The following is a 16,899-nucleotide window of genomic DNA, read 5'->3' on the forward strand; positions in this document are numbered from 1 at the left end:
GATGATCTGGAGGAAGCAGAAAGAAGATGTCCAACTTCTGTTTTGCTTCTCAGTGCTTCCTTTTAGTCTTCTGGTTGCGTGTACATCTGGAATATATAATCAAAATTTAGCCATTACAGTTAAGGTCACTTGCTACTGTGGAGGAGAGAGGAGTACTTGCTGAGCTGGGCAGGCATGCTCAGCTGGGCTCTGATCCAACCTACTGAAGTCAATAATTTTTTTTAAATGACTTTAATGGATATTCTATGAGTCCCCAAGTCCATAGGCAGTAAACCTATAGTGTAGAAAATTTACACCATGCTCAACAAAGTTTACAACCTCTAATATCTGTCCCTCTTCCCTCATGAGTGTGCTGGAGTCACATTAAGGGTGGGAAATAGATACCAATAGGACAATGGTGATAAGTCTTCAGCCATGTGACAGAGGCTATGTCTAGACTACAGGGTTTTTTGAAAAAAGTTTAAAAAAAACCTTCACTTGCGTCTAGACTGCTGCTGTGTTCTTTAAAAATTAAACTGAAAGAACGCGGTGGTTTTTTTGACAGTGGTAAACCTCATTTTACGAGGAAGAACGCCTTTTTTCAAAATTTTTCAAAAGAGCTCTTTTGAAAAAAGACGTTCTTGACTGTAAGCAGGGCTTTTTTGAAAGAGAGCATCCAGATTGCCTGGGTGCTCTCTTTCAAAAAAGCAGATCTCTTTTTGAAAAAGTTGTGGCTGTCTCGACAATCTCTTTCGAAAGAAGCATGTAGTCTAGATGTACCCAGAAAGTTGTACTGCTGCTGAAACCTTCAACTGCATATGATGGTGAGTAGCACAGCATTGCTAAATGGTTCATTATCTTCCCCTCCCCACCTAGCATTCTCCCTAGAGCATATCTCTCTGCCCCCATGCAAAAGCAGATGCATGGCTTCTGCCTTTTGTGCCTGGTACCTGCATTAGATAGGATAATGTGTTCCTTTCCAAACCTTGAAATATCTAACATACTGAAAGTGTAAACTAAGGAGAAGCTAAAAAAAATTAACACCTGTGTGTTGGGAGCTGGCAAGTCTGAAATGCAGAGGACTTTAAAATTTCCTGTATGCGCTTTTCCATTATGTGAATATCTCTTTCTCTTGCTATTTGGTACATTTGTCATATTATTATAAGTAGCATTTTTTCTCCAGCAGGCACCTAATGGGTGATTTCTATTCCTAACTTTAATGGTGCTAAAGTTAATGGTTTTATTATTTCTGTTTACAGCTCATCTCTAATAATTTGCATTTAGCATATTAGAACTACAGCTAAAACATATCTCATCAAGGAAAATTCTACTATTTTGTTTGTATTTCCTTTTTGTCTGAGAACTCCCCTGTCAAAGAACATGGTGTCATACTATAGACTAACTATTAATCCTTTCTATTTCCACTCCAAGATTCAAGGATGGAAACTTGTTTCTCTGTTTTAAAAGGGAATTCAGAAAGAGAAACACACAGATCATCTTTTCAGGTAAAGGAATGTCTGACTCTTCAGTTGACAAAGGCCCAGTATTAGAAAGCAGTTTCTTGGAGAAGCATTTTGTTTAGCAATCCTCTAACTAAGGAGTGACCTGTGGTGGTAACACAGCATGAAAAAAAAATCTAACTTGTCACTTGAATGCTGTCAACATGCAGACTTTTTGGCACACCCAGGTGGTAAGTCAAATAATAGTTTAAATTGGAACATTCCTGTGTGGGTGATAAATAATGCTAGGTGGTGATAATCTGGAAAGAGTAAAGAACATTTAATTCTTCCACAAACACTTTGACATTCATTTGAAAAGGGAAATATATCTCCTATAAATAGTACGAGATGCTGCTATTTGCTCTCCTGCCATTTGACACTCTTATAACACCGCTGATTTCCATAGTAATCTGACTAATGGCATGACCAGAAAGAGATGAAAGCCCTTGGCTTTGAAACAGCATAAATCCAAGTTTAAGATTCATTGGCATCCATGAATAGATAATAGGCTAGTTTATTATCAAAACACAATGGATTATAAAAACTAAAGCTGATAGACCTGTAATTTAATTTAGTCAACCTCTCTGCCAAAGGAGGATTGTTCTCGAGATTACATTTTCTAGTGTTAGTTGTCTAGTTCTCAAAGACTCAGTAATACAGTCTGTAAAACTGCTTACTTTTTGTAGGTTAATGGTAAGTTCACTTTGTTTATATTGTGTTCCTTCCCACAGAACTTGTTTGTGTGGTTTGCTAGGGGTTTGATTCTGCAGCCCTTATTCACACTACTTAGAACTTACACAAGTATTCCTTCAGATGTTACTCCTGCAGGAGTACTGGTATGAATGAGCGCTCTGTATATGAATAAAAGACTGCAGATTCAGGTCCTTAAGTTATAAGCTTTTTGATACATGTACTTGTCTTACTATCCATCTGTAAAGCACCTGGCACACATAGGGCACTGGCACTGTATAAATAGTGTTACTGTTCAAATGATCAGAACTTGGAAGAGTAGTATTTTAAGCTGGCAGTTGGTGCTGATGGAACAACTGGGAGAGCTGTGCTTTGGTATCCAAGATAAGTGACATTACCCCATTGTTCAGATCAAGGCTACTGCTCTGGAATGTAGCTGACTGTAGTCCTTCCTCATGAGCACACAACAGGGAGCAGGGAAGGTAACGGATAGCCAGAGGGGATGGAGCTCCTTTAAGCTGCCTGAACCCTCTCTCTGCTTGCTAGATACCCCAGAAAATCTGTAGAGGTTGAACCTTTCTAGTCCAGCGCTCTCTGGTCCAGCGTCATCTGTGGTCCAGAATGATTTTAGTTAGCTGGATGTTCACTTATCATGGGTGTGGCCAACTTTCCTGTGGTCCCATAACGTTTGTTTACAGTCTGCTGTCCTGGCTCTCAGTGTTCTGTACTGTTATTTAGCTCCAATTTACCTCTAAATGTCTTCTAAGAACCCAGTGAGCAGTGGAAGTGTTGATACAGCTGCTAGACAATATTGACCTCCAGCAAATTATCTGGTTCGGCACCAGTCAGCTCCCGAGGGATGGATTAGAGAGGTTCAACCTGTAGTATAAATGCTGCTCAGAGCCACATTAACTTCAGCTATAGTCTGTGACCATCAATGGAAAAGTCACATTATTTATTCTTTATTGTACTTTTATTAATTATTTGTATTTATAGTAGCATAAGCTGGGGCTGAAGGAATGCTTCCCTGACAGCTGGTTGGAAAGGGGGAGAGACCTGAACCTGAGTGTGTTTATGTAAATAGCTTGTTCCTGCTTTGCTAGATATTCAGCAGATGAAGCCATGTTTTGCGCATTGCAATCAACTTAATTTGTGACCCAACACCAACTATGTTTGTATTAAATGCAGGAATAGCTGAAATATGGTTACCAATGTTTGTAATTATTATGGGAATACAAAAAAGCAGGACTGTGCTCAATCTGTCCCAAAAGGAACAGCTCACAGTTAGCAGAAGGAACCTTACTAAACAAAGGTTTAACTTGCAGAGCTCTTAAGGCTGCATCTAGACAGCAGGGGTATTTTGGGATACTGGCCCCAGGTGCCTAGGTCTGGTGTGTGAATTCCCCAGGTTACTGGCTAGAGGCTCAATTGGGTTTTGTGTTGGATGGATGTGGAAGAATCACTAGATATTGAACCTGGTCCTGGCTGCTGCTGGCCCCATCTGTCAGAAGGGTTACATTAGAGCCTGGAGACCCATACAGAGACTGGGGTCCCATTATAACAGGCACTGTAAAATACATAATAAGAGGCGATCCCTACCCCCAAAAAGCTTGTAGTCTAAATGGACAGAGACACAGTACTTAGCATAGGTAATTGCAGGTGCATGGCAGCATGCGAACATTATTACACTGCTGTGTCGCTGGTAGCAGAGCGGAAAGGGGTTTGGGGAGCAGTGTATACATTATGCCTATATTAAAATAAAGTGGGGTGTTTTTGCAGCCTTCCTGTGAATGTTGACTTTCCATGAAAACTGGAAACATGGGGAAGTAGTGCAATGTGAAAAGAACAAGCCATTTATCTTGAGAGGCACTGGTAGCACCTTCTCTTCTGCACATTTTTGCACGGGAGTAGGGAACTATATGTGCTTAACATCTCACACATAGCAAAAGAAATTCCCTGTGCTTGGCATGAGTTATTCTACTGAGTGGGATAGTACAAGTTGTTCTACCTCCCAGATTTGTAACATCCTAATGCACAACACAGCCAGTTACACATCCTGCAAAGCAGTGATACAGTTCACTGTCCCACAGTGTCCATTTTTGTGTCTAATTTCAGTATTCTCAAGGTGAATTGCTATAATGCCCTTTTTGTACAGCAGTGTACATAAATCTGAAAGCTATTTTAACTTCCTTGTTTCTTGCCTAGATGATGGAAAATTCCACCGTTCACCTTCTTGCCTCCAGCACCATCCTTGCTTAAAGAGTGTCAAATTACAGAGCACAACATGCAGGGTTGAAAATAAAAAGCAAATCCTTTGATCTTCTATAAAGCCAGGAAAAAAGTTTAAGATATTTGTCACAGAAGAACTGTATCTTTCAGAAAAGCTGAAAAAAGGTTTCAATGCATGTTATGTTTTCTGATCTCTATTTTTTATGTTCATAGTCCTGAGACTGGTCATGGGATGTACAACATTTCCCTATCCATGGGAATGGTTTTCACTTATGCCATCACTATGTACAATGTATCTAAATACTACAGGAATACTGCCATATAAATTCCTATAATTAAAAACATGTTAAGGAATTTCTGCTACTTCATGAAAACTAGGAAGATATCTGTTTTTGTTCAGTAGAGTTCAAGAAGTGTGTGTGAAGATCTTAAATAATCCTTTTGAAGTGATGTGCAAGATAAAATGTTGAAGGGTGACTCACAGATCTTTTGGTATTTGGGACTGTATAAAATTAAATCCCATAAAGTGCAGTTGTACTCTTTAAAGTGACTTTGCGAAAATAGCAGTTATTTCAAAAGAGAATAAATATGTGTTGACTATTCTTTCATATTTGTTTTTTACTTCTATTACCCCTAGCTCTGCAGGACTAACATGAATGAAAAGGAAGGCTGAACGGTATCTATTCTATCTTGTGCATCACAAGAAGTTTTTGAACAGATTCATGTCTGCTAACTCCGTGCAAACTTGCGGAATGCAATGTTCATATGTTGCTAGGACCATAGGAAAACCTGTGCCAGCTTTAAACTGGTAATAATGCATAAACTGAAAAGAATCCAGTTTGGCTCTCAGAGCGCAGACTTTTTGCAGGACTGAAGGTCTGAAAAAAATATGTTTTTACTTGTTAACTGAGCTAATTTTACTAGGAGAATCATTGAGACACAATAAACATGGAAACTCATAATGCCATTTAGGGAGGTGATTTTTAGAGTAGAATCCTACTTACAAATTAAGACTCTTACATGCTCATGTTAGAACTGAAACAAAAACTGAGGTAATCTTAGTTTTGCAAAATCTTGATCCATTTTTGCATTTGCAAAACCAAAATCAACGATGGCTTTTGGATCAGGGTTCCAACTTCCATTTAATTCAAATTCCAAAAATTCAGAGATGAGCTGGATTGTTGTGGTTCATCCCAAGGTCATATATTTGTGGTCCTTTTTGTGTGCTGTCTATCCAACCATTCAGGGTATTTGTAGGTATCACTGTAGTATTTAAGCACAGCATATTGGCTTTATGTCAGTGCCAGGACGATTCTTAGGCATACACAGAATATGCAGCTGATTAGGGCACCATTACATTTGGGGCATCAGGTGTCCTAAATTTAGTGGTGCCCTAGGCAGCTGCATGCTGGATATGGATTCCTGGGTGGCAACTGGGACCCTGAGCACAGGGCCAGTGATGGGGTTGCGGTGGAACCCTGTGTTATCTATTTGCTCTGTGTTCTTAGGGAGCCAGGGTGTGATACGCATGGAGAACACCTAAACCCCTCCAGACAAGGGTGATAGAATTAAGGAAACACGTCTTGCCTCATTTGCATGGAAGATAGAACAGGTGGACATCTACATTAGTATACAGAATGGAGAACAGCACTTCCAAAGGAGAAACTTCACTGAACTATGGGATACTGAAAGCAGAAAAGCACTGCCTGATGGGAAATCTCTGTTCTGGATGCTAATGAACCCATGGCTGCTCACAAGTCAGTAATTATCAGACTCTAGTAATAGATCCTCTATTGATATCCAAAATATTGAAACTGCCTAGTCTCATTGGCTACGTCTACACTGGCCCCTTTTCCGAAAGGGGCATGCTAATTTTCAACTTCGTAATAGGGAAATCCGCGGGGGATTTAAATATCCCCCGCGGGATTTAAATAAAGATGTCCGCCGCTTTTTTCCGGCTTGTAGAAAAGCCGGAAAAGAGCGTCTAGACTGGCCCGATCCTCCGGAATAAAGCCCTATTCCGGAGGATCTCTTATTCCTACTTCGAAGTGGATCCGGAGGATCTCTTATTCCTACTTCCTACTTTTCTACAAGCCGGAAAAAAGCGGCGGACATCTTTATTTAAATCCGGCGGGGGATATTTAAATCCCCCGCGGATTTCCCTATTACGAAGTTGAAAATTAGCATGCCCCTTTCGGAAAAGTGTAGACGTAGCCATTATGAACTCTCTCTCAAGGAATACCACGCATAGCAAGGCATGATCAGTTTCTAGAGTCTAGCCTAAACAAAACTTTAGAATACTCCCTCAGCCATCTGTTTACCCATAAACAAATCCAGTGCTCCCCTTGAACCATTGTTATGCCCTACAAAAACTCCTACCTTGCACAAGCCAACTGTTCTGAGGCCTGGATAGAAAGTCTTCATCAGTTCCATTGGGACTTCATCTGCTCCTTACTGTACTGGGGGCTCTGCTCTCCTCTGCCTGTGTTCAGCCCTCTGGAATCTCTCTCCCCCCTTCCCCACAGCTACCATCACCATCTGGGAACCCCAGTTAGTTCCAGCTTCATGGAGTGGTGAGATCTCTCTGTCTCTCTCTCACCCCCACACCTCTCACTAGGTATATAGCCTCCAGACCCCACCTCATGTATCAGTTATATGGTTTGCTAGCCCTAACATTTGTAATCAGATTTCATTTAGATTTAATATTGTAATGGTTAGATTTAATATTACAACTGTTTTGTGTGTTTGTTGCCCCTTGCATGGCTACTACCTAGACATAAATAACTTCCATTGTTAAGCGGCTCGCTTCTCTTTTTTTTCCCCTCTCTCTCTCCCTCAGGGGTGTTTTGGCTTTCCCGTTCACTCTGCAACAACACTTCTTGTACCTAAGCTAAGCTTGTACCCTGTAGTGCCCCCAAATCCTGTGGGGTTTGCTCATCAAGTAAGTTACTAGCAGAACAGTTGTGGTGGGAAAATGAGAACAGGGAGGTGCTGACCCTGGGGGCATATCAGGGTGGCAGCTTAAAGTGCTGTTAAACCCAGCCCACTGAGTCCAAGGGCACATGAGGGTCACAGCTTGGCATTGCTGTGCAACCCAGCCTACTGAGTCCAGGGACATATAAGGGTCAGCTTGTGAGTGCTGATTAACCAGTCCTCTCTCAGACATGCTGTTAGTGAATGTGAGTGTCTGTGTGTTTGTCTGATTCTAAGGTGGGAAGAACCCAGTCCTGGGGAGCATAGTTCCTGCAGGAGAGCTCCATTGGGAGGGAATTGGCAGCTGGGAGAATTCAGTTCCATATGAGAGCACAAGCAGCACACTGATAGAATTATTAGTCTCCCTGTCCCCCATAAGTGTAATCCTAATAAGTGAACATATGCAAGAGTAATGGGCAAATCTCATAACCCCTGGGCTGAAGTTGGGACCATGGGTGCAGCCAGCTGGGAACCCACCTAAAATTTGGAGGTGCTGCAGCACAGTCCTGTTCCTGGGCCTCTGCCTTTTTGCTCTGTTCCTGCCCCCTGGTCTTGAGTTCAGCCTCCATCCCCTAGAGCAGTGTTTCCCAATTGGTGTGAAAGTAAGGGTTCCATGAGGAGGCGGCACTCCCCCCACCTCTCCCGCCCGCCTTAAAGAAACAGAGCTATTTTTGCATTGTGACTTTGTTTTTTTTCCTCGACAAATCACGGCGGGGGCCTTTTTTTTTTAAAGACAACCCTAGGGGTTCCGTGTCCAAATAAAATTAGGAAACACTGCCCTAGAGTGGCTGCTCCTCTTCCTCCACTCCCCGCCTCTGCGTAGAGCACCATAAACCGTAAAGAAGGCCCAGGCCAGTGCTAGAACATAAGAATGGCCATACTGGGTCAGACCAAAGGTCCAATTTATCTAGCTTCTCTTTAAACTCTGTTATAGTTCTAGTGCTATATCATCTCCCACACCAGGAGCTTTCTCAGATGACTGTTTAAGCCACTTTTTGGCTCCTTTGTACTGTACTGAGGGATTGCAAAGGAGCCCTGACTCTGGTTTAGGATCTGATCTGTATCTCCTGCTTTTGAATGAACATCAATGGTTGCTACTAGAGCATCTGGGATTAGAAATGATTGCAGTAAAACAATGAGACTTCAGATTATTTCAATAAATGGTGGACTGGTGCCCTCCATAGAGAGAGAGGGTTTCCCTGTTCCCACCAGCATCACTTCAGTCTTGCCTAATTACAGTTTGAACTTTTGAATTGTTCTTTTTCCACGTGCTAGTCTCTTGCAGGCATTGTGACGTTTTTGTGACACCATTGACTATATTTGTTGAGAAGAGATGCAGCTGAGTGTCTTCAAAATATGTGGGTAATACAAACCCCACAGTATCTTACAATTTGTCCAAGTGATTTTTGTTTTGTGAAGAAAGGGTGTGTCCAGATATGGGTCTCACTTTGTCCAAAATGTTTCATTCTTTCTATTTTGAAGTACTTGTGTGGCACCTCCCAGCTCTGAAATGATAATAATAAGGCTTTATTGCCGAATTTCCATCCAAGAAAGAAGCAGTAGTTACCAAACAATTGAAACATCTGTAAAAATATAGCTTCTCCAAAGGATAAAAAGATGTTCTAAATACGTAAATTGTTACATGAATATTTGTAATAATGTCCTTAGTAATGTCATCTGTGAGGACTGAACCCTGGATGACTTGCTCTGAAAGCATGAGCCTCTTCTGTGGGTTACATGTGCATAAACAATTTGAAAATATTTAGAATATTCATAATCTTACATCTATTTAAATTACATTGATATGACTTCGTGAACCAGATTTCTATATAGCATAATTCTGCTATAATCAATGAAGGGTAGAATTTGACTTAGTGGGTTTATAAATGTATGTATTTAATAAAGAGCGGTGTGATTTTTTTCCATGATAATCAAGGATTAAACCCTGCTCTGGCTGGCCCTGTGAGAGGGTACAGACAAACTGCTGGATGAATACTCTTATGTCATGCCAGACAGGATTCTTGAAGACTGTGGAATGCATGATGTGGGATGCATAATGCTGCTTCTCTGAGCTGCAGCAAAACGTGTCCCGAGCTATCATTGGCGGCTGCCTGTGGTTTACTCACCAGCCAATCTGTAAAGAGGGCATAAACATGCCCGCAATGACCACATTCCCTGGCATAATCTGACCATTTTTCGGAATACTCTCTTTTGCTAACAGATCCTGACCAGCTCCCTCTGACCTCCTGCCTGCTCTTTTGGCACATTTACAGTTTAAAGTAGGTTGTATCCCTAGATGGCTGTAGTGGGATAAGATACTTTTGTACAGATATTTGTTATCTATAAGCTATGTCTACACTATGGGTTTTTTCCGGGATACCAGAGGTATCCCAGAAAAACTCTGCCGTGTCCAGGGAAGGCGTCTGCTCTTCCGCTTTTTTGCACTCTTTTGGAAACCCTGTCTTCCTCCTCCCACAAGGAAGAAGTGCTCTTCCAAAAGAGGAGAGGAGGCTTTTCCAAAATTTGGCCCAGTGTAAGCAGGCCAAATTTCAGAAAAGCCTCTTCTGAAAAAATTATCAGAAAAAGGTATTCAAATTGTGTAGCGCAATTTGCGTATCTTTTTCTGATAGATCAGTGTAGACATAGCCAAAGGTCTCTGTGACAGGAATTGGCTGACCAGCTCATGCTTTAAATGAAATCAGAGAGGTAGTAGGAGTGGGAGGCAGAAAAATGGTCTTAAGTCTTATTGGAAAGGTGACTCCGCATAAAAGCCCCTCTGAATTCCATTAGCACATGCTGAAGGAGGAAGAATGACCCTGAAAACCTTGATATTCCACCTAGTGAAGTTAAAACATTTTCCCCTACAGGGCTAGTCAGAAATGGAGTCTGTTGAAGCAGGAAGGATTTGCATTTGTTTGACTTTTGTTGTTGTTTTGTTCATCTGCTTACAAGGTTATGAGATTATATTTTGGTATAATTAATAATATAATTAATGTATTTGTACATGTTGGAATTAAACATTTATTTGAATTAACCTGGGTTTGAGGATTGCTCTGTGACAATTAAGTCTACACACAAAACAAGGTTCAGAAAGGGAGCTGTGTTAGTCTGTTTCAGAAAAAGCAACAAGGAATTCAGTGGCACCTTAAAAACTAACAAATTTATTCCCTGCTCCAAATTCTGGTGCCAACCCCAGCAGAGAATGGAAATTACAGGGACAGTCCAGCTTCACCCTGTACTCTGTGGCTGGAGCATGCTCTGTAGCAGGGCTACTCAACATGCGGCCCAGGGGCCACATGCGGCCTGCAGCCCACAGTATGATTTGGGTTTACGCGGGGCTCAACACAAAGCCAGCGAGTGGGATCCTTTGAACATGGCCTCCACTGGGAACATCCTCCACAATGGTGAGGCATCTCCCAGGCAGGGTTAGCACTGAATGACTCAAGTAGATGGGCTGGCTGGAACAGACGGGTACAGGGTGTCGGTATTTCTAGCCCTCCTGGAGGGGAGGTGCCAGGAGCGCTGTGTGAAAGAAGCTATTTGCATATATGTTTGCATGTGTATGCAACCACACAAATTGTGGCCCTTGTCAAATTTTCCTCCCTGCTCTCTTGCTCCTCCTGCACCCTTCTCTGCAGAGGGGCTGTCTCCCCCACTGAGCGTCAGACCCCTGCATAGCGTTGTGGGGGTTGCCAGTGCTGGACTGCCTGGCCTTGGGGGCTCGATGTTGTTGGGGAGGGGAGGGTGTGCCAGGGCACAATATGTTTCATTGTAAATATGCCCCTGTGTGAACTGCACTTTTTCAAAAGTTTATAGTTTGGCCAGACTAGCAGCTCTAATGCTGTCTTGCTTGCACTCTGCCCAATTAATCTATCCCATTGGGACCAGACCACTCTGACATTCCAAAATTCTGAGCCATTTCCAGAACAGCGAGCAAACAAACAATAATACAATTGGCAGCAAAATGATTTCTCCCTCCCACCCTCAACATGGAATTTCTGTTATCCCCCAAGACCCTTCACAAAAAACTACCGTGATTTGAGCAGAGAAACTGAAAGCATTCAGTCATAATCCTGTGACAAGTTTATATTTTGATATTTTTCAACCCATAAGGGCTAGACAGAGAGGCTGTATATTGTTGGAAAAAGGAGAGTCTCTGCTTTTCCACAAGGAGAGATCACTCGCTTCTAGAGCTCGGAGATTCCAAGATAACGGAGATTCCAAGATAACAGGCCATTAATATGCAACATAATGATATGTAGAAACAGGAATGCTGGCACAATTTTTATAGTGGGGGAGCTCAGAGCCATTAAACCAAAGTGTAAACCCATTGGCTACGTCTACAGTGGCCCCTTTTCTGGAAGGGGCATGTAAATTTCATGAGTCGTCGTAGGGAAATCCGCGGGGGATTTAAATATCCCCCGCGGCATTTAAATAAAAATGTCCGCCGTTTTTTTCCGGCTTTTAAAAAAGCCGGAAAAGAGCGTCTAGACTGGCCCCGATCCTCCGGAAAAAGCGCCCTTTTCCGGAGGCTCTTATTCCTACTTCCAAGTAGGAATAAGAGCCTCCGGAAAAGGGCACTTTTTCCGGAGGATCGGGGCCAGTCTAGACGCTCTTTTCCGGCTTTTTTAAAAGCCGGAAAAAAACGGCGGACATTTTTATTTAAATGCCGCGGGGGATATTTAAATCCCCCGCGGATTTCCCTACGACGACTCATGAAATTTACATGCCCCTTCCGGAAAAGGGGCCAGTGTAGACGTAGCCATTGTGTTGGAAAACACTTCAAGCCAAGGAGTGCATGTCCTAGTAGCTCCATCCCCAGCTTGGGGCCCTGACCAGGGCGAAAGAGCCTCCTGCAACACAGCACTGGGAAGCAGGAAGGGGCCTGAGGGGAGACTGGCAGTGGAGGCCCTGCAAGGCTATTTGGGAGACTTAAGGGCGTTCCCCTGCCTTTGATATCCACCACCCACAGGTGGACCTATCCATTGATGGAACATATCTATTTCTTTTTTGAACGTAGTTATATTTTTGAACATCACAATGTCCTGGTGAGTTCCACTGAGTGGACTGTGCATTGTGTGAAGAAGAACTTCCTTAAACTGGTTTTGAATCTGCTGCCTAATGATTTAATTGAGTGTGCCCTGGTTCTTCTGGTATGCGAATAACACTTCTTCAGTAAATTTCTCCACATCATTCATGATTTTATAAATCTCTATGTGTATGTCTACACTACCCCCCTAATTCGAACTAGGGGGGTTAATGTAGTCATACGGAGTTGCAAATGAAGCCCGGGATTTGAATTTCCCGGGCTTCATTTGCATAAAGCCGGCCGGTGCCATTTTTAAATGCCGGCTAGTTCAGACCCCGTGCCGCGCGGCTACACGCGGCACGAACTAGCTAGTTCGGATTAGGCTTCCTAATCCGAACTAGCTGTACGCCTCGTGGAAGCCTAATCCGAACTACTTAGTTCGTGCCCCGTGTAGCCGCGTGACACGGGGTCCGAACTAGCCGGCATTTAAAAATGGCGCCGGCCGGCTTTATGCAAATGAAGCCCGGGAAATTCAAATCCCGGGCTTCATCTGCAACTCCGTATGACTACATTACCCCCCCTAGTTCGAACTAGGGGGGTAGTGTAGACATACCCTATCATATTTCCACTTAGCTGACTCTTTTCCAAGCTGAACAGCCCCAATCTTTTTAATCTCTCCTATAATGGAAGCTGTTCCACGGCCCCTAGTCATTTTTGTTGCTCTTCTCTGGTACTTTTTCCATTCTAATATCTTTTTTTTGAGCTGGAGCAACCAGAAGTGCATGCATTATTCAAAGTGTGGGTGTACCCAAGCCAGCTGATAGGAGGACAAATAGGGCAATTTCCCAGGGGCCTGGGTGATTTAAAAGAGCCCCAGGGTGCCTTAGCTGCTACCTGCAGCAGTGCATCAGGGCTAAGATGGACTCCTTGCCTGCACTCACTCAGTGTCATGTCTGGAAGCGGCTGGCATATTCCTGTGACCCCTGATGGTGGGTGTCTCTGCAACCTGCCTCCACTCTGAGCACCAACTCTGCAGGCCTCATACGCCAGGAGCTTCAGTCAGTGGGAGCTATGGTGCTGGTGCCTGTGGGCATTGACAAGCATCCCCTGACCTCTTCCTAGGAACTCTTGCTGGAGGTGTGTGCTGGTTGCTTTTGGAAGCTGCATGAGTTAAGTGCTGCATCCTTCATCCCCTCCTGTACACTGACCCCTTGCCCTAGTCCAGAGTCCATACCCAAACTCCTCCCACCCTGAGCCTAGCCCTGCAGCCCCTCCCTCATCCAATCTCTTTCTGAGATCCCTCACCAAACTCCCTCCCCCAGCCTAGAGCTTGCACCCTGTACCCAAACTCCCTTCCAAACCCTGCCCCCCATGCTCCCTTCTGCATCCAAACTCCCTCCCAGAGCCTGCAACCCATACTCCTTCTTGCACCACAATCTCCTTCCCCAGCCTGGTGAAAGTGAGTGAGAGGGGGAAGAGTGAGCAATGGAGGAAAGGGGGAATGGAATGAATGAGGGATGGAGCCTTAGAGAAGGGCGAGACAGGGATATGGCCTCATGGAAGCGATGGGGAAAGGGTCTTAGGTCTGCAAAATTGCACAGTTGGCAAGCCTACTGGGCAGGCACATGGAAGCAATGCTGTCAGCTCGCTGACCACAAGCTAGCGCAGGCGCAACACCGCCCTAAATGTCAGGTGAACAGTGTCTGCATGGGCATGGCTTGTGTGAGCATGGGGGGCCCATTGACTGTTCTGCCCTGCAGCTCAGAATTGCTGTTGATTGGTCTGGGTCTGCCATGGATTTTTACAGTGGTGTTTATCTATCTATCTATCTATCTATCTATCTATCTATCTATCTATCTATCTATCTATCTATCTATCTATCCTTTTCTTGATGGTTCCTTACATTCTGTTAGCTCTACTGGCTGCTGCTGCAAACTGAGCAGATGTTTTTCAAGAACTATCAATGATGACTTCAAAACTGCTTTCTCAACTTGTAACAGCTCATTTAGATCTCATCATTTTGTATTTATAGTTGGGATTGTGTTTTCTAATGTGCATTTATCAACATTGAATTTCATCTACCATTTTGTTGCCCAGTCACCTTTTTTTTTTTCAAGTGTATGTATGGAGCAGGAGTGATTGGGGGAAAGGGAGCAAGGGAGCTGAAGAATGGGTGCATATGGAAAAGGGCCTTCCCACACAGGCATACATGGATGCTTCATAAAGGGGTGTGATTGGGAAGCTTGTGTGTATGTATTTGTGTTCGGGTATGTGAGGACTTCAATGACATATGTGCCTGCATGGAGGTTCTAAAAGTGTGTGTGTGTTGTGGAACATCAAGTATTGGAGTGATGGTGGGGTCTCAATAAAGATTGTTTTAGTAGATCAGGGATCCTCCATGGGTCGGATCTCGCCCACCAAGTGGGTGGATCTGGTATGCAGAAGTCCTGCTGCTGCTCTGCCCTCAAACCAATCAGAGCCTAAGGATGTGGGAGTGTGCCACACTTAGAGTCAACCTTGATGGTTGACTCTAAGTGCTGCGTGCCTGAGGGCAGGGAGTGAGAGTCTTAGCGCTTCCCCTGCCCACAAGCCAATCAGGGCCTGGGGCAGGGAGAAGCGCACGAAGTCTCCTCCCACCCTGCCAGGGGCTTGGCATTTAGAATCAACTGCCAGCTGCTGCTCATCAGGCAGGTGACTTTAAGTATGCGCTCCCTTGCAAGGCTCCCCTGATTGACCTGGGGGCAGGGAGGGGAGCACACAAAGACTTCACACACTCTCCCACCCACAGACCAGTGCTTTTTTTGTTAAAAAAAAAAAAAGAAAAAAAAACTCACATGGTGCTGGTACTCCTGGGGAAAAGCTGTTAAGCTCTGACTGGAGGTGCTCGTACTGCGTCTGGAGGGCAGTACCATCACAAAAAAAAGCATTGCCACAGACCAATCAGGGTTTGTAGGCAAGGAAGCATGGAAGTGTCCTGGCCCCACCTCTTTTGCTTGAGGCCCCTTCTGGGTGGCCCAGGGTCACTTAAAAATTTCTGAAGTGGCCCCCAGTCAAAAATTATTGCCCTGATGTAGATGAAAGGCCTCACAGAGCTTTAACATATATGTAGGCTGCAGGGGTGACTGATGAGGAAGGATACAGTGGGGACACCAGTTACATGGCTCCCCCCCCCCCCGTGACTTCTCCATGCACCACCTCTAACCTGGGGAAGGGCTAGGACAACACCCCATTCACCTCAGGCCCTTCCCTTCCCTGTCCCATCCTGTCCCTGCTCTGCTCTACCACCGCCATGCCTCTTTTCCCAAGCCCACTCCCCCAGGTAATGTGGCCTGAGGAACTACCTGGGGTCTGGTGCCAGCAGTAAGGGTTGGGCTCCCCACACTCACTGGCAGTAGTGGGGAGAAGTGGCCCTAGCTTGCTCCCAGCCATATTGCTCTGCTTCTTGCCAGTGAGTGCAGGAGTTGGTTCCTCCCCCTCCCCTGAGCAGGGTTGCCGTGCTTCTCCCTCACTGCCAGTAAGTGCATGGGGGCCCAAACCCTGCTGCAGGGGCCAGGGTCCCCTGTTAGTTCCATTGGTCATCCAGAGGCCCTGGACCCATGTCCCTCCCACCCAGGGTGTTTGGAGAGTCACGTGTCCCTTTCCCTTCATGAGGGACGTGTCCACCTTCCTGATGGGAAGGACTTCAAGTATGGGTGAGTGCTTCTTTCAGGATTCACAGGGCAGGTTGGACATGTGTCTGGAACAGGTAGTTGTATGTATAAGGGTATCTCTTTTGGTGGGCACAGAGATGTGTATGAATGCTTTTGAAGTACTGGCATGTATGTGTGATAATGGTGTCACTGCCAGAGAGTATCACTGAGGTGTACAGTGAGAGTACGTATGTGAATGCGAGACAGATATAGCAAATTCATGCAATATACTTGAAAACTCTCATTGTAATAAATGAAAAGTTTATATATTATTGTGGGCTAGGATTATGACATGTCTAGGGAGGGAGATGTGATGTGAGGGCTGTGAATTCAAAGGACTATACAATTGTGCCACACAAGAATGGATTTTTGGGACAATAAGTGTGACATATCTAGGGAGAGGCTAATTCAAATGTCCTCCTGCTTATACAAATCCCAGTCTTTTGATACTCTATCCTGAGACATTTCAGAGGGGTAGCTGAGTTAGTCTGTAACTGGAAAAACTTAAAAAACAACAAATAGTCTTGCAGCACCTTAAAGACTAACAAAACATGTAGATGGTGGTATGAGTTTTCATGGGCACAACCCACTTCTCCAGACGAATGGAGTTATTAAAGATCCAGTTTTGAAATAAATATGAGATGTGGGGGGGAGGGAGAGGGAGAAAAGAAAAAAAAAGAAAAAATAGGACTATTTCTTCCCCCTTTTTTCCCTTCTCACCCATCCCCTATTATTTTGAAACTGAAGCTTTCATATCTCCATTCATCTGAAGACAAGAGTTGTGTCCACAAAGCTCATGATACCATCTACA

The sequence above is a fragment of the Pelodiscus sinensis genome, chromosome 1 (assembly GCF_052426305.1).
Source record: "Pelodiscus sinensis isolate ZL-2025 chromosome 1, ASM5242630v1, whole genome shotgun sequence".
In the NCBI taxonomy this organism is placed as follows: Eukaryota; Metazoa; Chordata; order Testudines; family Trionychidae; genus Pelodiscus; species Pelodiscus sinensis.